At 38.3% G+C, this 20,483-nt stretch overlaps 1 pseudogene; it reads right to left on the bottom strand.

The window, feature by feature from the left end:
- Positions 1-5,997: 5,997 nt before the first annotated feature.
- LOC132481590 (tRNA wybutosine-synthesizing protein 2 homolog) lies at positions 5,998-20,337 on the bottom strand (annotated as a pseudogene).
- Between the last annotated feature and the right edge of the window lie 146 nt (positions 20,338-20,483).

Raw genomic sequence — 20,483 nt, 5'->3', positions numbered from 1 at the left:
ACACCACATTCAATGGAGAAAAACTGAAACCTTCCTCTAAGACTAGGAACAAGACAAGGATGCCCACTCTCATCACTTTTATTCAACATAGTATTTGGAAGTCCTAGCCACAGCAATTAGGCAAGAAAAAGAAATAAAAGGCATTCCAATCAGAAATGAAATAGTAAAACTGTTGCTATTTGCAGATGACATATTATATATGGAAAACCCTAAAGACTCCATCAATAAATTCTTAGAACTAATAAACAAATTCAGTAAAGTTGCAGGATACAAAATCAGAAAATGTTGCATTTCTATACATTAATAATGAACTATCATAAAGAGAAAATAAGAAAACAATCCCTTTTATGACTGCATCAAAAAAAATTCTTAAGAATAAATTTAACCAAGAAGGTGAAAGACCTGTACACTGAAAATTAGAAGACATTTATGAAAGAAGAACAACTAAATGGAAAGACATTCCTTATTCATGGACTAGAAGAATTAATGTTGTTAAAACGTCCAAACCACCCAAAGCAATCTACAGATTCAGTGCAATCCCTATCAAAATTACAATGGTACTTTCCAAAGAAATACAACAAATAATCTTAAAATTTCTTTGGAACCACAAAATACCCCAAGTAGTCAAAGCAATCTTGAGAAAGAAGAACAAAGCTGGAGGCATCGCACTTCCTGATTTCAAACTATATTACTAAGTCATAGTAATCAAAACAGTATGGTATTGGCATAAAAACAGACACATAGATCAACGGAACACAGTAGAGAGCCCAGAAACAAATCCATGCATATATGGTCAATTTATGACAAAGGAGCTAAGATATACAATTCGGAAAGGGCAGTCTCTTCAGTAAATGGTACTGGGAAAACTGGACAGTCACATGCAAAAGAATGAAACTTGACAACTACCTTACACCATACACAAAAATTAACTCAAAATGACTTAAAAACGTGAACGTAAACCTGAAATCATTAAAAAGAACTCCTAGAAGAAAACACAGGCAGTAATCTCCTTGATATTGATACTGGTAAGAATTTTTTGGATTTGACACCAAAAGCAAAAGCAACAAAAGCAAAAATAACAAGTGGGACTACAACAAACCAAAAAGCTTCTGCACAGTAAAGGAAACCATCACCAAAATTAAAAGGCAACCTACCAAATGGGAGAAAATATTTACAAATCATATATCTGATAAGGGGCTAATATCCAAAATGTATAAAGATCTCATACAACTCAACAGCCAAAAAAATCCAATTGAAAAATGGGCAGAGTATTGAAGTCCTAGCCACAACAATCAGATGAAAAAAAGGAATCCAAATTGGAAAAGAAGTAAAACTGTCACTGTTTGCAGATGGCACAATACTATATAGAAAAAAATCCTGAAGACATCACCAAAAAACTACTAGAGCTCATCAATGAATTCAGTAAAGGTGCAGGATACAAAATTAACATACAGAAATCTGTTGCATTTCTGTACACTAACAATGAAGTATCAGAAAGAGAAATTAAGGAAACAATCCCATTTACTATTGCATCAAAAAGAATAAAATACCTAGTAATAAACCTACCTAAGGAGGTAAAAGACCTGTACCCAGAAAACTGTAAGACACTGATGAAAGAAATTGAAGACAACACAAAGAGATGGAAAGCTACACCGTGTTCATGGATTTGAAGAATCAGTATTGTTAAAATGACCATGTTACCCAAGGCAATCTACAGATTCAATGCAATCCCTATCAAAATGCCAATAGCATTTTTCACAGAACTAGAACAAATAATTCTAAAATGTGTATGGATACACAAAAGACCTCGAATAGCCAAAACAATCTTGAGAAACAAAAACAGAGCTGGAGGTACCATGCTCTCTGGCTTCAGACTATAGTACAAAGATAAAGTAATCAAAACAGCATGGTATTGTCACAAAAACACATATAGATCAATGGAACAGGATAGAAAGCCCAGAAATAAACGCACACATCTATGGTCAATTAATCTACGACAAAGGAGGCAAGAATATACAATGGAGAAAAGACAGTCTCTTCAATAAGTAGTGTTGGGAAAACTGGACAGCTACATGTAAAAGAAGGAAATTAGAATATTTTCTTATACCATATACAAAAATAAACTCAAAATAGATTAAAGACCTAAATGTAAGACCAGAAACCATAAAACTCCTAAAAGAAAACATAGGCAGAACACTGTGACATAAACTACAGCAATATTTTTTTGGATCTATCTCTTAAAGTAAAGGAAACAAAAGCAAAAATAAATAAATGGGACCTAATTAAATTTAAAAGCTTTTGCACAGCAAAGGAAACCATCAGCAAAACAAAAAGACAACCTACTGAATTAGACAAAATATTTGCAAATGATATGACCGATAAGGGATTAATATCCAAAATGTATGAACAGCTCATACAACTCAACATCAAAAAAACAAACACACTCAATTAAAAAGTGGGCAGAGGGCTTCCCTGGTGGCACAGTGGTTGAGAGTCCGCCTGCCAATGCAGGGGACACGGGTTCGTGCCCCGGTCCGGGAAGATCCCACGTGCCACGGAGCGGCTGGGCCCGTGAGCCATGGCCACTGAGCCGGCGTGTCCGGAGCCTGTGCTCCACAATGGGAGAGGCCACAACAGTGAGAGGCCCACGTACCGCAAAAGAAAAAAAAAAAAGTGGGCAGAACACCTGAATAGACATTTTTCCAAAGAAGACATATAGATGGCCAACAGGCACATGTAAAGATGCTCAACGTTGTTAATCATCAGAGAAAGGCAAATCAAAACCATTAGATATCACCTCATGCCTGTCAAGTGGCTATCATAAAAAAAAACCCACAAATAAGAAATGTTGGAGAAGATGTGGAGAAAAGGGAACCCTTTTGGTATACTGTTGGTGAGAATGTATACTGATGCAGCCACTGTGGAAAACAGTAGGGAGGTTCCTCAAAAAACTAAAAATAGAATACCATATGATCCAGCAATTCCACTCCTGGGCATATATCCAACAAAAACAAAAACATTAATTCGAAAAGATACATGCACCCCAATATTCATAGCAGCATTATTTACAATAGCCAAGATGTGAAAGCAACCTAAATGTCTTTCAACAGACGAATGGAAAATGAAGATGTGGTATATATATACCATGGAATACAACTCAGCTATAAAAAAGAATGAAATTTTGCCAATTACAACAAAATGGATGGACTTGGAATACATTATTCTAAGTGAAATAAATCAGACAAAGACAAATACTGTATGATATCATTTATATGTGGAATCTAAAACATAAAACAAACTAGTGAATATAACAAAAAAAAGGAGCAGACTCACAGATATAGAGAACAAACTAGTGGTTACCAGTGGGGAGAGGAAAGTGGGAAGGGGAAATATAGGGGTAGGGGATTAAAAGTTACAAACTACTATGTATAAAATAAATAAGCTACAAGGATATATTGCACAGCACAGGGAATATAGTCAATATTTTATAATAACTATAAATGAAGTATAACCTTTAAAAGTTGTGAATCACTGTTATACACCTGAAACTTATATATACTGTAAATCAACAATACCTTAATAAAAAATCATGTTAAAAGAGCCAATGCTTTTGTAACTGAGCTCTATCTAATTATTAAAGAATGAAGGATTAAAATAAAAACAGTAAGAGAATAAGTACCTCGATTTAAAAATGGGCCTGGGCTTCCCTGGTGGCGCAGTGGTTGAGAGTCCACCTGCTGATGCAGGGGACACGGGTTCATGCCCCGGTCCAGGAAGATCCCACGTGCTGCGCAGCAGCTGGGCCCGTGAGCCATGGCCGCTGAGCCTGCGCGGCCGGAGCCTATGCTCCGCAATGGGAGAGGCCACAATAGTGAGAGGCCCGCGTACCGCAAAAAAAAAAAAAAAAAAAGGGCCTTACACCTTAACAGACACCTCACTGAAGAAGATATACAGATGGCAAATAAGCATATGAAAAGAAGCTCCACACCATATGTCATCAGGGAATTGAAAATTAAATAACAAGGAGATATCACTATACACCTACTAAAATGCCCTAAATCCAGAACACTGACAACACTAAATAGTGGCAAAGATGTTGAAGAGCAGAACTCTCATTCATTGCTAATAGAAATATAAACTCGTACAGCCACTTTCAAAGACAGCTTGGTGGTTTCTTACAAAACTAAACATATTCTTCCAATATAATCCAGCAATCACATTCCTTGATATTTACCTACAGGAAGTGAAAACTTATGTCCACATGAAAATGTGCATGCAAGTATGTATAGTAGCTTTATTCACAATTGCCAAAACTTCTGAAAGCAAACAAGATGTCCTTCAGTAGGTAAATGGATAAATAAACTGTGGTATATCTAGTCAGTGCTAAAAAGAAATGAGCTATCAAGCCGTGAAAAGACACAGAGGAACCTTAAATGCTTATTACTCAAAGAACACAAACTGAAAAGGCTACATACTGTATCATTCCAACTATATAACATTCTGGAAAAGGCAAAACTGTAGAAACAGTAAAAAAGATCAGTGGTATCCAGGGGTTGTGGGGCGAGTGGTGGTACTGAGTACACAGGATTTTTTAAGGCAGTGGAAATATTCTGTACATTACAATGACTGACATAAGTCATTATACATTTGCCCAAACCCACAGAATGTACAGCATCAAGAGTGAACACTAAGATAAACTATGAACTTTGGGTAATTATGATGTGTTGATACAGATTCATCAGTTGTAATAAAAGTACCACTCTGGTGGGGTATGTTGAAAATGGGGGAGGCTATGTATGTATAGAGGCAGGAGGTATATGGGAAATCTCTGTACCTTTCTCTTGAATTTTCTATGAACCTATAAACTGCTCCACACACACAAAAATATTAAGTCTTAAAAACACCCCCACAGAATGGAGGGAAATATATGCAAATCAGGCATCTAATAAGGTTCTAATATCTTGAATATATAAAGAGCTCTTACAATTCAACAACATATTGACAGCCCAATTAAAAAGTGGACAAAAGACTTGAATAGACATTTTCCAAGGAAGTTATACAAATGGCCAGCAAGCAAATGAAAAAATGTTCAACAGCATTATTAGAGAAATGCAAAACAAAACCACAAGGAGATACCACTTCACACCCACTAGGCTGGTCATAAGCAAAAAAAAAAAAAAAAGTAACAAGTGTTGATAAGGATGTGGAAGAAATGGAAACTTTGTACATTGCTTGTGGGACTATAAAATGGTACAGCCACTCTGGAAAGCTTGGCACTTTCTCAAAAAGTTAAACACAGCATTACCATATGACTTAGCAATTCCACTCCTAGGTACATGCCCCAAAAGAACTGAAAACAGGTGTTCTAAATTTATCTAAAATGACTAATATTTGCATACCTCTGTGATTATACTAAATACCACTGAATTGTTCACTTTAAATGTGTGAATTGTATGTTATATGAATAATGTCTCAATATAGCTGTTATGTGCATGCATGCACGTGCACACACACACACTCTCTCACATACATATGGAATGAAGTACAAATATGTGCTACTACATGAACGAACCTTAAAACATTATGCTAAGTAAAAGGAGCCAGTCACAGAGGAGCACATATTATATGATTCTATTTATATGAAATGTCCAGAATAGGCAAAGAGAGACAAAATATACATTAGTGGTTGCCCAGGGCTTGAGGGAATAGGGGATTGGTGTGCTTATAGCTAAAGGTTATATGGTTTCTTTTGAGGTGACAAAAATATTCTAAAATTGACTGTGGTAATGGTTCCAGAACTCGGTGAGTATACTAAAAACCACTGAATTGTATACTTTAAGTGTGAATTATAGTTCAATAAAGCTTTTTCTTAAAAAAATTAAAACATATCACTACGAGACAAGGGGATTACAACTTGAGTTGAACTAATAAATTAAGGGAATCAACTATGAAAGCTTACTCACAGATGGAACCCTTGTGCCCCTGGATTCACCTCCTCTAGTCAATTAGAGGACAGGGGTGGCAGTTCATATCCAGAACTCTGTGATCCACATGGGCACTACAGGATTTTACTAGCTGAATATGCAAGATCTGTGTCTTCCACAGTTTACTGTGCTCTTGTTGGTAGAGAATGGCAACGTGAGTTTCTACAGGTTGAGCCCACCTTTGCCACTGTGGTTCAGTGACTACCACCAGCATTTCCCTCACAGACACCCTAGTAGCTTTATATTTCCACTTGTCATTGATAATTTGCTGAGGATACTAACAGTGCTGCTTCTCTTCTATGTCCCTGCTTCCAGGAATCTAGATTCTTCTGCAGGAAAGGTTCCACATTTCGGTGGACAGGCAAAATGCCTCCAGTGTCCTGGTGTAACATTTGTCAGGCAATGAACCAGCCTTATTCAGAGCTAAGGACCAGCCCAAGAACTACTCTGTCAGCAACGTGCAACCGCTTCAGCTACAAGAGGTGTAAAGAAAATGAAATGAGGAACAGCAGTACTTTCAAATAGGACATAGCCATAGCACAGCAAGAGGGAAAATGACTATGAAGATTTTCCAAATTCTCTTTTCCACTTGTGTATTTTGAAAAGACGAAAAACAAAGAAACAAATGCTTCTCCACTTTATTTTGTAGGAAATAAGGAAGACTCATTTTTCATGAGTTTTCACTCCAACTTAACATTTCTCCCATCGTTTTCCTCTCCAATTTCTTTTAGAGCAGGCAATCCACATCTTTTAAACAGCATTAAAAATCTAAAGTCCCATAGTTTTACTTCAACCATTTTATTATCTTTCTGTACTAGTTCCAGACCCTGGCTGCTTACCAATCTCCTCCTTTACCCAATTACATGCAACTAACTATCTACATGTATCACTCAAATTCTATGAGTGAAATCATTCAATATAGGAACAGTACTTGGTATAGTGAGATGATGAAGGTAAACAACACAGTTGGTCTTACTTTGGATATTTTCTGAAAGTCACTGCCTGGTAGTATATGTGGAAAGTCACTCAAAAGATATATTTCCCCTGCACTCACCTTCCCGTTATCCTCAAAGTATATTTGGCACCGATATGCTACTCCATTTATCTCTAGATTTTTTTCTCAGAGCAGGTACAGCATGAGGATTCCAATCACAGGCATGGATGAAGGCAGCATCAGCATAAACTAGGAATGGTAATGTAAAATAGTCAATCACTACAGGAAGATTAGACACTGGTTGAGATTATGGGTCCCAAGTGGCCAACCATAAATATAGGTTCCAAGCTCTAAGACTCAGAAATAGCAATCTCCTTGAAGGAACTCCCAGCTGTGGACTGAGCTGGGAGTTAATTTCCTATAATCACAGCCAAGGGACTTAAGAAGGCAGAGACACTGACTACCTCAGATGTAAGAAGTCCCCTTCTTCAAATTTGTCGATGACTATACTCTAGACCTATCTTTATCTTCCTCCTCATTATCAATAAGCAGATACTTAGTACTATATTGACTGGGGTACTTACATACATGTTCTTTAGGGAGAAGACAACATCAATACAAATATTTAGAAGATACACAGAAACACAACCAAACGGTGAATACTTTGAGTATTTATGCCATACACATACCAAAGGCCAGTGCATTCTAGGTAATAACTGAACAGTAGTGTTCAAAAGACAGTAGATACGGAGGTATTAGCACTCTTTACATTACTCTGGGCAGAGTTTAAAAAGTTATTTGAATGACAGTCTAGTGAAGGAAATTATGAGAAAACATGTCAGGCATGGGAGTCATGGGAGAAGGTTCACAGGTATAAAAAATGTGCCAATCTAATAGGGGGTGCTGACATCCAGGAGGAGGACTTTAGACTTCATCCACAGTGAAACAGGAAGAGCCTTTAGGAGGAGAATCGCATGATCAAAAGGAAGATAATTTCTTCTTACATTTTAAAGAGCTCACCTGACAAGGGGACATTAAATTTGCCGGGAAGGTGAAAAAGAAATTTTATTCTATTAACAAAAACAGATTTGGAGTTCACTGCACTTTAATATGAATATACCATATTTGAACAATACAATTTTCTCATGGCCTTGAAGAAAAATACTGATTCAAGAGTTTCAAGAGTGGACTGGACCTGAATAGGGGCCTGGAGAATAGGCTGCTACTTCAAGCCCATGGTCCCTAGAATCACCACCTGCATAGAGACCCCCCCACACCAGTGCTTCTCCAGTACAGGGCAATGACATCACTCACAGCTTCTCGGTGATATCTCAAATGAGAAGATGTACTGGGTCCCACCAAAATCATTCCTAGGGAAAGAAATATAACAAGAAGGAAGTTGAATAACAAAGACATCAAATTTAAAAAGTGAGAGCTCACAGTTGTTCGTGACATTACAGTAGCTAGTTCAGACAAGAACTGAAACTAAGAATAATAGCTAAGATGTGAATGCTTACCATGTGCAAGGCACTGTGCAAAAGCTTGTGTTCTAAATCACTTAATCATCAGGACTTCCCTGGCGGTCCAGTGGTTAAGATTCTGTGCTTCCACTGCAGGGGGCACAGGTTCGATCCCTGGTCGGGGAACTAAAATCCCACATGCCGCAGACTGTGGTAAGTACATAAATACATAAATAAATAAATCACTTCATCATCATCCCAACAACCTCATGAGGTTATTATATCCACATTACAGATGAGGAAACTGAGGTTCACAGACACACAGCTAGAAGGTGACAGAGCTGGCATCTGAACCCAAGGTATCTCTTAGTTTGTGCTCTTAAATTGCCTCCAAATGGATAGTAAACTATCATTCAAGAGAATTGGATTATGCCCCTTCCCAGATTTCCCTTTTTCTTCTGCTCCTGTTAACCACCTCCTACACACATATACCCTTCCAAATGGGTTTCCCCTGGTTCTATTACAGTCATCTAGATCTTTCATATTCTGGAAGACATTCTGATTTACTAGAAGGAACCAGGTCTCCTTGGAGAAATGGGTGGTTCTCCCATGGCTGTGGCAGGGAATATACAAAATGAGCAACCTGTAGTGCCAGAAAGTAAGGAAGTGCTCAAAGAATAAAACAAAGGGGACATGCCAAAGGGATATAGGGTCCAATGTGAAAGAGTTTCTAATGAACAAAGCTGGAACAATTTGAGAAACAAAATAAATAATTCTTCCTTATAGAAGAATGTTAAATAATTTATGTAGATTCTCACCCTCCAGGAAGTGGAGCTTAATCTTCCCCAACCCTTCTTGAAAGTGGGCTGGACTTAGTGACTAACTTCCAAAGAATAGAGTATAGAAAGTGGGGAAAATAACTTTATGGAGGAAACAGCTGGCAAAGGCTGTTCAGCTCATCAAAGCCTTGATATATGATGAGAATGGTATTTTACCTTTGTGGTCTTCCTCCCAAACACCCATAACCCCATTCTCAACATGAGGAAAACAATCAGACAAATCCCAATTGAGGCACAATCTACAAAACACCAGAATAGTACTCCTCAATACTGTCAAGGTCATCAAAACAAAGAAATACTGAGAAACTGTCACAATCAACAGGAACCAAAGGAGACATGAGAACAATCTAATGTGGTGTCCTGGATTGGATCCTAGAACAGAAAAAGACATTAAGTAAAAACTAAGGAGATCCAAAAAAAGTATGGACTTTAGTTCATCAGTATGGGTTCACCGATCATAGCAAATGTACCATACTAATGTAACATGTTGATAAAAGGGGTAACTGTGTGCAGGGCAGGGAGTGGGTGGATATGGGAACTCTCTGTACTATTTTTGCAACTTTCTGGTAAATCTAAAACTATCCTAAAATACAGTTTATTTATTTATTTATTTTTAATCTTTATTGGAGTATAATTGCTTTACAATGGTGTGTTAGTTTCTGCTTTATAACAAAGTGAATCAGTTATACATATACATATGTTCCCATATCTCTTTCCTCTTGTGTTTCCCTCCTTCCCACCCTCCCTATCCCACCCCACCAGGCAGTCACAAAGCACCGAGCTGATCTCCCTGTGCTATGCGGCTGCTTCCCACTAGCTATCTATTTTACATTTGGTAGTGTATATATGTCCATGCCACTCTCTCACTTTGTCACAGCTTACCCTTCCCCATCCCCATATCCTCAAGTCCATTCTCTAGTAGGTCTGTGTCTTTATTCCTGTCTTTCCCCTAGGTTCTTCATGACATTTTTTTTTCTTAGATTCCATATATATGTGTTAGCATACGGTATTTGTCTTTCTCTTTCTGACTTACTTCACTCTGTATGACAGACTCAAAGTTTATTTTTAAAAAAATCACAAAACTTGGAAAAAGAAATAGAATCAAAGCCCAGCTTTTGTCCTCATTAATTGTGAACCCTGTATAAGTCACTATCTAAACACTGGTATCTCTGTTTATAAAACAGACAGAATACTGTTTATTTCAGTGATATCTGTAAGTTGGTAAACTAGGAAACTCCAGGCTCTCCTTCCCCCACCCACATTAACATTTTTTAAAAAACCAACTAGAAATTAGCAAAAATAACTTTACAGGAGATCTGGAAAACAGTCTATAGCAACCAAGCAAAAGCTTAATCAAGAAAAAGCCACATATGGGCTTCCCTGGTGGCAGAGTGGTTGAGAGTCCGCCTGCCGATGCAGGGGACACGGGTTCGTGCCCCGGTCCGGGAAGGTCCCACATGCCGCAGAGCGGCTAGGCCCGTGAGCCATGGCTGCTGAACCTGCGCATCTGGAGCCTGTGCTCCACAACGGGAGAGGCCACAGCAGTGAGAGGCCCGCGTACCGCAAAAAAAAAAAAAAAAAAAAAAAGCCACATAGGAAATGGAAGGAAAAAGCCACATATTAAATGGAAGGAAATTCCATGGTATTTTTACTTACTTGTACCCCACCTCTCCTCCCCCTGTAGTGCACGGAAGCACAGTCTGGGAGATGCAGTGGCCTGGCTTTCAATTCCCTCCCTCTAACTGGAAAGAAGAGGAAGGCGGACCTTTTTCTGCAATGTTCTAATCTGTCTAGGGACTGCCTGAGGTACTGGTCTCTTAGAGCTCAGAAAGAGAAAAGCGGTATAGCTCGGATCTCAGGCTAGGAAAAGACAGGAAATGGTGGACACCGCTCGAGAAAGCTGCAGAGGGACTATAGTCTCACAACATCTGGGGCAAGAGATTAGAGGTAGAGGAGCACAACAGAACATCAATGGCCCCCAGAAGAAGCAGTGGTGAGAGTCTTTTGGAAATTAAGACACTTAAAAACAGATGTGTGTTTAAGGGAATTGAAAAAGCACACACAGTGGCCCAGGCAAGATGTACACCTAGAAAAGGTCCAAGAAGACTTTAAGCCTTCACATGAGGCCGATTCCAAGGCCCAGAGCAAGCCTTGCTAATTAGTAAATGTCTTCCCCAGCACACAGCCTACCTGCAAGGCTGTTTTTTTCAAATACCCAATTTTCAATCTAAAAAATCACAAAGCATACAAAGAAATAGGAAAATATGCCACATTCAAAGGAAGAAAATAAAGTGGCAGAAACTGTCCCTGAAAAAGCACAGGCACCAGAAGTACCAGACAACGACTAAAACAATTATCTTAAATATGCTCAGAGAACTAAAGGAAAACACAAAGAACCAAAGGAATGAGGAAAGGAATATATTTTTTAAATGAGAATACCAAAAAAGAAACAAAAATTATAAAAAGGAACAAAAAAGAAATTCTAGAGCTGAAAATGTAGTACCTCAACTAAAATATTCACTAGAGGGGTTCAACAATAGACTGAAACAAGAAGAAACAATCAGTGAAGCTGAAGTTATCATTTGAAATTATCAAGTCTGAGGAGCAAAAAAGAATGAAGTGGACAGAGATTAAAAGACTAATGGGACATAATCAAGCAACATATGCATTATCAGAGTCCCAGAGGTTGAAAGAAAGAAAAGAAGAGCAGAGAGGTTATTTGAAGAAATAATGGCTGAAAACTTCTCAAATTTGAGGAAAAACATGGATTCACAAGTCCAAGAATCTCAGTGAACTCTAAGTAAGATAAACTGAAAGAGGCCTATGCCAAGATACATTATAATCAAACTGTCAACAGCTATAGTGAGAATCTTGAAAGGAGCATGAAAAAGCTACTCTTACGTGCAAGGGATCCTCAATAAGATGATCAGCAAATTTCTCAGTGGAAACCTCAGAGACCAGAAGAAGTGAAATAATATATTTATAGGGCTGAAAGAATAAATGTCAACTGAGAATTCTGTATCTGGCAAAACTGTCCTTCAGAAATGAGAGGGAAATTAAGACACTCTCAGATGAATAATATTCAACATCGAAAAGGAAGTTTTAGCCATAGAAATTAGGCAAGAAAATTAAATAAAAGGCATCCCAATTGGAAAGGAAGATCTAAAATTACCTGTTTGCAGATGACATGATCTCATATGGAGAAGAGCCTAAATATTCCTCCCCCTGAAAAAACTCATTAGAACTAATAAATGAACTCAGCAAACTTGCAGAGTACAAAATAACAAAAGTAAACAAATGGGACCTAATTAAACTTAAAAGTTTTTGCACACAAATGAAACCATAAACAAAACAAAAAGAAAACCCTCAGAATGGGAGAAAATATTTGCAAATGAAGCAACCGACAAGGTATTGTCTCCAAAATATACAAACAACTCATGAAGCTCAATATCAAAAAAACAGACAATCCAATCAAAAAATGGGCAGAGGATCTAAACAGACATTTCCCCAAAGAAGACATACAGATGGTTAAAAAGCACATGAAAAGATGCTCAACTTCACTAATTATTAGAGAAATGCAAATCAAAACTACAATGAGGTATTACTTCACACCGGTCAGAATGGCCATCATCAAAAAACCTACAAACAATAAATGCTGGAGAGGGTGTGGAGAAAAGGGAACCCTCCTACACTGTTGGTGGGAATGCAAACTGGTACATCCACTATGGAGAACGGTATACGTTCCTTAAGAAACTAAAAACAGAGCTATCATTTGATCCAGCAATCCCACTCCTGGGCATATATCCAGAGAAAACCATAATATGAAAAGTTACTTGCACCACAATATTCATCGCAGCACTACTCACAATAGCCAGGACATGGAAGCAACCTAAATGTCCATCAAAAGAGAAATGGGTAAAGAAGATATGGTATATATATATACAGTAGAATATTACTCAGCCATAAAAAAGAACAAAATAATGCCACTTGCAGCAACATGGATGGACCTAGGGATTCTCATACTGAGTGAAGTAACTCAGACAGAGAGAGACAAATATCATATGATATTGCTTATATGTGGAATCTAAAAAAAGGCTACACAATTATACTCCAATAAAAACGTTAAAAAATAAATTAATTAAAATTAAAATTTAAAAAGCCTACAAATGAACTTATATACAAAACCAAAATAGAGTTACAGATGTAGAAAATAAACTTATGGTTACCGGGGGGTATGGGGGGAGAAGAGATAGATTGTAAGATTGGGATTGACACATACACACTATATATATATATATATATAAGGTAACTAATGAGCATCTACTGTACAGCACGGGGATCTCTACTCAACACTCTGTAATGGCCTGTATGGGAAAAGAATCTTAAAAAGCGTGGAAATATGTATTTGTATAACAGATTCATTTTGCTATACACCTGAAACTGACACAACATTGTAAATCAATTATACCCCAATAAAAATTAAAAACAAAAACAAAAAAACCCAAAAAAAACCCAAAATACTGGAATTCTAAATTTCATCAGAATCACTAAAATATATTTATATTTTCCCAAATATTAAAATCATATTGAAGGACCCACTTACAAATAATAACTCAGTTCATTTCTGAACTTAGGTAATGTTTCTGTAGTAATGTTTTTACATATTTTTAATTAAAAAAATATATATATATTTAAGGTGTAAAAAATAACATACAAAAGCCAGTTGCATTTCTATACACTAAGAATGAACAATCTGTATAGGAAATTAAGAAAACAATTCCATTTATAATAGCATCAAAAAGAGTAAGTAGGGCCTCCCTGGTGGCGCAGTGGTTGAGAGTCCGCCTGCCGATGCAGGGGATACGGGTTCGTGCCCCGGTCTGGGAGGATCCCATATGCCGCGGAGCGGCTGGGCCCGTGAGCCGTGGCCACTGGGCCTGCGCGTCCGGAGCCTGTGCTCCGCAACGGGAGAGGCCACAACAGTGAGAGGCCCGCATACCGCAAAAAAAAAAAAAAAAAAAGAGTAAGTAAAGGAACAAAACCAAAAATAAACAAGTGGGACTACATCAAACCAAAAAGCTTCTGTACAGCAAAGGAAATCGTCAACAAAATGAAAAGGTAACCTACTGCATGGGAGAAAACATTTGCAGATCATATACCTGATAAGGGGTTAATATCCAAAATATATAAAGAACTCATAACACTCAAAAGGGAAAAAAGCAAACAATCTGATTAAAAATGGGCAGAGGATCTGAACGGACTTTTTTCCAAAGAAGACATACACATGGTCAACATACATGAAAAGGTGCTCAACACAACTAGTCTTCTGGGAAATGCAAATCAAAAACCACAATGAGATATCACCTCACATCTGTCGGAATGGCTATTATCAAAAAGACAAGAGATAACATTTTTTTTTTTAGTTTCTGCTTTATAACAAGTGCCGGTGAGGGTGTGGAGAAAAGGGAACTGTTGTGCACTGTTGAAGGAAATGCAAATTGGTACAGCCACTATGGAAAACAGTATGCAGTTTCCTCAAAAAATTAAAAATAGATCTACTACATGATCTAGCAATTCCACTTTTGGGTATTTATCTGAAGGAAACAAAAACACTAACTTGAAAAAATATATGCACCCCAATATTCACTGCAGCATTATTTGCAATAGCCAAGAAATGGAAGCAACCTAAGTGTCCATGGATGGATGAATGGATAAAGAAAATGTAGTATACATATACAATGGAACATTATTCAGCCATAAAAAGAAGTAAATCTTGCCATCTGTGACAACATGGATGGACCTTGAGGGCACTACGCTAAGTGACATGAGAAATACCATATGAGCTCTCTTACATGTGGAGTCCTAAAAGAAAATTAAAAAAAAAAGCACCTCATAGTTAGAACAGACTGGTGGTTGCCAGAGGGTGAAGGTGGTCAAAAGATACAAACTTCCAGTTATAAAATAAATATGACCTGAGATGTAATGTAAAGCATGGTGAGTATAGTTAGTAATACTGCATTGTGTACCTGAAAGTTGTTAAGAGAGTAGATATTAAAAGTTCTCATCACAAGACAAGAAAGTTGTAATTATGTGTGGTGATGACTGTTAACTAGACTTACTGTGGTGATCATTTTGCAATATATACAAATATTGAATCATTATGTTGTACACCTGAAAATAATATGTTATATGTCAAATATATATACATATATGTATATATCAAACAATAAAATACTCAGGATTAAACTTAACCAAGAAGGTGAAAGACTTTTATGCTGAAAATTACAAAAGGTTACTGAAAGAAATTAAGGAATACACAAATAAATAGAAAGACATCCATGTTCATGAGTTGGAAGATTCAATATTGTTATGATGTCAATACCACCAAAAGGAATCTACAAACTCAAAGCAATCCCTATTAAAATCCCAATGACATTTTGGAAGAAATTTTTTTAAAATCTATCCTAGAATTCACATGGAATCCCAAGGGATTGTGAAGTTACAACAATCTTGAAAAAGAACAAAGTTGGAGGTCTCACACTTCCTGATTTCAAAACTTACTACAAATCTATTGTACGATAATCAAAACAGTGTGGCACTGGCATAAGACAGACATATAGATCAATGGAATAGAATAGGGACTCCAGAAATAAACGCTCACATATATGGTCAATGGTCAAATGATTTTCAACAAGGGTGTCAAGACCATTCAATGGGGAAAGGACAGTCTTTTGAACAAATGGCGCTGGGAATACTGGATATCCACATGCTCAAGGATGAAGTTGGACCTTTACCTTAAACCATATACAAAAATTAACTCAAACTGGACCAAAGATCTAAATGTAAGAGTTAAACCTATAAAACTCTCAGAAGAAAACATAGGAGAAAAGTTTCATGACACTGGTTTTGCAAAGATTTCTTGGAAATGATACCAAATGCACAGGCAACAAATAAAAAAATAGATAAGTTGAACTCCATCAAAATTTAAAACCTTTGTGTATCCAAAGGACACTACCAACAGAGTAAAAAGACAATCCACAGAATGGGAAAAATATTTGGAAATCATATATCTGATATGGGATTAGGATCCAGAATATATTTTTAAAAACTCCTACAACTCAACAACAACAAAAAAACCAAACAACCAGATTAAAAAATGGGAAAAGGACTTAAATAGATATTTCTCCAAAGAAGATCTACAAATGGCCAATAAGCACATGAAAAGACATTCAACCTCATTAATCCTTAGGTGTTAGGTAACAGAAAATATATATATTTGGTTCTGTCCCCGGTTCCTGGCACAGAGCTCCTAAAACCTTTTCCTAAGAGCACTAGGAGCATCTCTTGTTCCAATATTTGATCTTACACAGGACTCCTAAAAGCCTCATAAATTCCTAAATGATAAGAGCACTAGCAGCATCTTTTGTTCTAATGAGGCAACTCTGGGTGAGCTCCTGGATGGGGGCTGGTCACCAGAATAACCAAGCCATGATCAGAAGCTTGGAATTTTTGGCTCTGCCCCTCCCCCTCCTCCAGAGAGGGGAGAGAAGCTGGAAATGGAGTAATAATTGATCATGCCTATGTGACAAAGCCTTCATAAAAATCCCCAAAGTAGGGGGTTCAAAGAGCTTCCAGGTGGATGAACACATCCACATACCAGGAGAATGATGCACCCCCAACTCTTCAGAGACAGAAGCTCCTGCACTTGGGACCCTTGAAGAACTCCCCCTATATATCTCTTCAAATGGCTGTTCAACTGTATCCTTTGTCATATCCTTAGTAAACTGATAAAAGTAACTGTTCTCCCGAGTTCTATGAGCCACTCTAGCAAATTAACTGAACTCGAGGAGGGAGTCGTTGGAACCTCTGATTTATAGCCAATTGGTCAAAAACACAGGTGATAATCTGGGCTTGCGACTGGCATAAGTGGGGGTGGAGAGCAGTCTTGTGGGACTGAGCCCTTAACCTGTGAATTTGATGCTATCTCCAGGTAGATAGTGTCAGAATTGAGTTAAACTGTACGACACCCAGCTGGTGTCGCAGAGAATTGCTTGTTGTGGGGAAAATCCCTCACCACACATTTGGTGACCAGAAGTGTCAAAAGTCAAGTGTTCTATGTGAAAGTAAAGGAGACACACAGGAGAGGAGAACAGTAGGTTTTTCCAATATAGTACAGAAATGCAAATCAAAACCACAATGTAATACCACTTCATACTTTTTAGGGTGGTTATTATTAAAAAAACAAACAAACCAGAAAATAACAAATGTTGGTGAGGATGAAATGGGAACCCCTGTGCATTCCTGGTGGGAATGTAAAATGGTGCAGCCACTGTGGAAAACAGTATGATGGCTTCTCAAAAAATTAAACATAGAATTACCACACGATCTAGCAATTCCACTTGAGTATATATCCAAAAGAATTAAAAGCAGGGACTCAAACAGATATTTGTACACCCATGTTCATAGCAGCATTATTCACAACAGTCAAAAGGTGGAAGCAACCCAAGTGTTCATCAGTGCATGAATGGATAAACAAAAGTGGTATGTACACACAATGGAATATTATTCAGCCTTAAAAAGGAAGGAAATTCTGATACATGCCACAACATAAATGAACCTTGAAGACATTATGCTAAGTGAAATAAACAAATCACAAAAAGAAAAACAGTGTTACGATTCCACTTATATGAGGTATACAGCATAGTCAAATTCATAGAGACAAAGTAGAATGGTGGTTGCCAGGGGCTGGGGGGGAGGAGAGAATGGGGAATTAGTGTTTGATGGGTATGGAGTTTCAGTTTGTGAAAATACGAAAGTTCTGGAGATGGAGAGTGATGATAGTTGCACAATGTGAATATTCTTAATGCCACCGAACTATGCACTTAAATATGGTTAAAACTGTAAATTTTGTTATGTTTATTTTACCACAATAAAAAAGATAGCATACTAAAACCATCTCCCAGGTTTTGTGAGAATCAAGTGAGATCTATGTAAAAAAGCTTTGTAATCTATATGGCCCTTCACAAATATTAGCTCTTTTTAATCACCACCCTGTTTACCCCAGCCTGATGCCATTATCCACATGCTCAACCGAGCCATGCTCACCTAGCAGCATACTGTTGGAGTTTAAGTGCTACCCAGTGATATCCACCTTCATCTTGCTAGGCCCTGAATTCCACATGCCAAGGCAATGGTCTCCCAGAGTTCTGGTTCTGGAACAGAACAAGCCCCCAAACAGACAAAAGTTTCAGACAAGCCTGGTGGTTCCTAGAGAAAAAGCTCAAAAGACTTCTTCCCCTCTTACTCAGTTTTCCCCAATGCTTGGTTTGGAAACAGTCCTCATGCAGCAACAAGAGGTCAGCATGCCACTGCCAAGAACAAAGGAAATCCTCCAATTCAACTGACCACCCAACTCCCCGGCCTGCTACCAAGCAACATATTTAATGAGGCAGCCTTTGAGCAGCTGAACAATCCTGAACCTCCTTTGAAGCAACAGGATTCTGGGAAAGGAATACAGAAAATATATTCACTGAGCATGAATTGAGAACAGAAGTAGTTACATAAGAAATAAAAAATGAAAATGCTAAAGCTGAAAGACCAGAATAACCAGCTTTGATGGGTTAGACAATTATCTGTAGAGTAGCCTCAAAGCTGAACCCTCAAACATTCTCAGAAAGTATAAACATTGGTGCAGAACCAGTGTGATAATGCAGTAGTGCAAAACGTAGGAATGATGTTTCTTTCTGGAAAGCTAGCCAATTGGTACCTATAGCCAGATACTGACCAGGATCTGTGTCAACATTCACGTGCTCTCTGAGGGCCCCAAATTACCTTATGTCTTGCAGGCACCACTGAGGATTCCTCCTAACTTGGGTAATGCTACAGTTCTATTTGGAATCTTTTTTGTGAAATGTGGTCTATCCATAGGTTTCTGCCTTCCAAAGGGAGATTTCATTCCATGACTGTCTGAGGAAATTTAACTGTGGACCAAACATAAGCAGCACTTACTCCAGCCTTGGACGTATGACCTTTCATGGCCAGGAGAAATAACCCAAGTCTCTGTGCCCTCACAATCTTGAATGCCTTTGCTTGCTTCACTGGTACCTTATCCAATATTCTTAGTGCCATTAACAAAACTGGATAAGAACTCAGGACTTTACCACAAAACTTTCTGCCAGTGCCCCACAAATCTTGCCTGTGGTTTCCCAAATTCTTTGATTCTCCACTACATACCCTTTCTCTTCTGCTCAAAGCCCCCAGATAACACTTAGTCCCATTTGTGTAGAAATGCATCTTTCCTAGTTTTTCCCCTACCTCTTCATACAGTACCTATTTCCTTGTGTTAACTGAGGTTCAGTCATAATACCTACAACAACATCAGACAACACCTTCTGTCTTCATTTTGCTACAACCTGGAGGCAAAAGAAATGTGTCACTCTGGGAGCGTAGCAATGAAGGGAAAAGACCCTCATGGACAACAGCAATGAGGCATGGGGTCACAGGCACATGGTCTATAACTGAAACACAAATATAAAAACAAAAGCTTAGGAAATACCCCTTGTACACGTGTCTTCTTTTATAACCAGTAGGGGTGGCTGATGAAGTGATAGAACCAACAGTCCATTCTCCACAAATGGCTGATGGCAGAACAAGCCCTGGCTAAGCGCCTCAACCTATTCTCCGGTGGTTCATTATTATGAGACAGTGATCCACCATCACCAGGCCCTACGCTCTAAGTTCTTTTCCAAAAACGGTTTAAAAAAAAAAAGTTACGCCATTAAAAATTCTGAGTTATACTGGTAGGCAATAGATACAGCACTTAAACATGCAGCCTCTAGAGCCAAAGCAACCCAAGTTAAAATCATGTCTTAGCTGCTTCCTGCGTACAACCAGTCAAAGATATTTTCCGTTCCGAAGTTTTCTGATAGCCTGCCTGCCAACATCCTCCGCCGCCCCGCCCCGCCCCGCCCCCTCACCAACATGAAACACTTGGAGCCCATAGGCTGCACGAGAGCAGGTAGGGGTCTCTTCTGCGTTTACCTCCCCATCTCCTCAGCTATGTAGGCGCCTTGACGTTGAGCGCCCCCATTCTCTAGGCTGCCGCGACTGTCTTTCCTCATGTCGCCCCGAAAGTTCACAGCTTTTGCAAAAAAAATAAAACGCACGCCGCTGGGGCGGGGCCAAGCGTTTCCCTCCCGCAACAGGGCGGAACTAAAATGAAAATGCCACGGTTGTTTATCATATGACTTCCCTGTTACCATGGTAA

Source organism: Mesoplodon densirostris, chromosome X (assembly GCF_025265405.1).
Source record: "Mesoplodon densirostris isolate mMesDen1 chromosome X, mMesDen1 primary haplotype, whole genome shotgun sequence".
NCBI classification, from domain to species: Eukaryota; Metazoa; Chordata; class Mammalia; order Artiodactyla; family Ziphiidae; genus Mesoplodon; species Mesoplodon densirostris.
The sequence above is the reverse complement of the archived record's forward strand: the minus strand, read 5'-3'. Positions and strand labels throughout refer to the sequence as shown.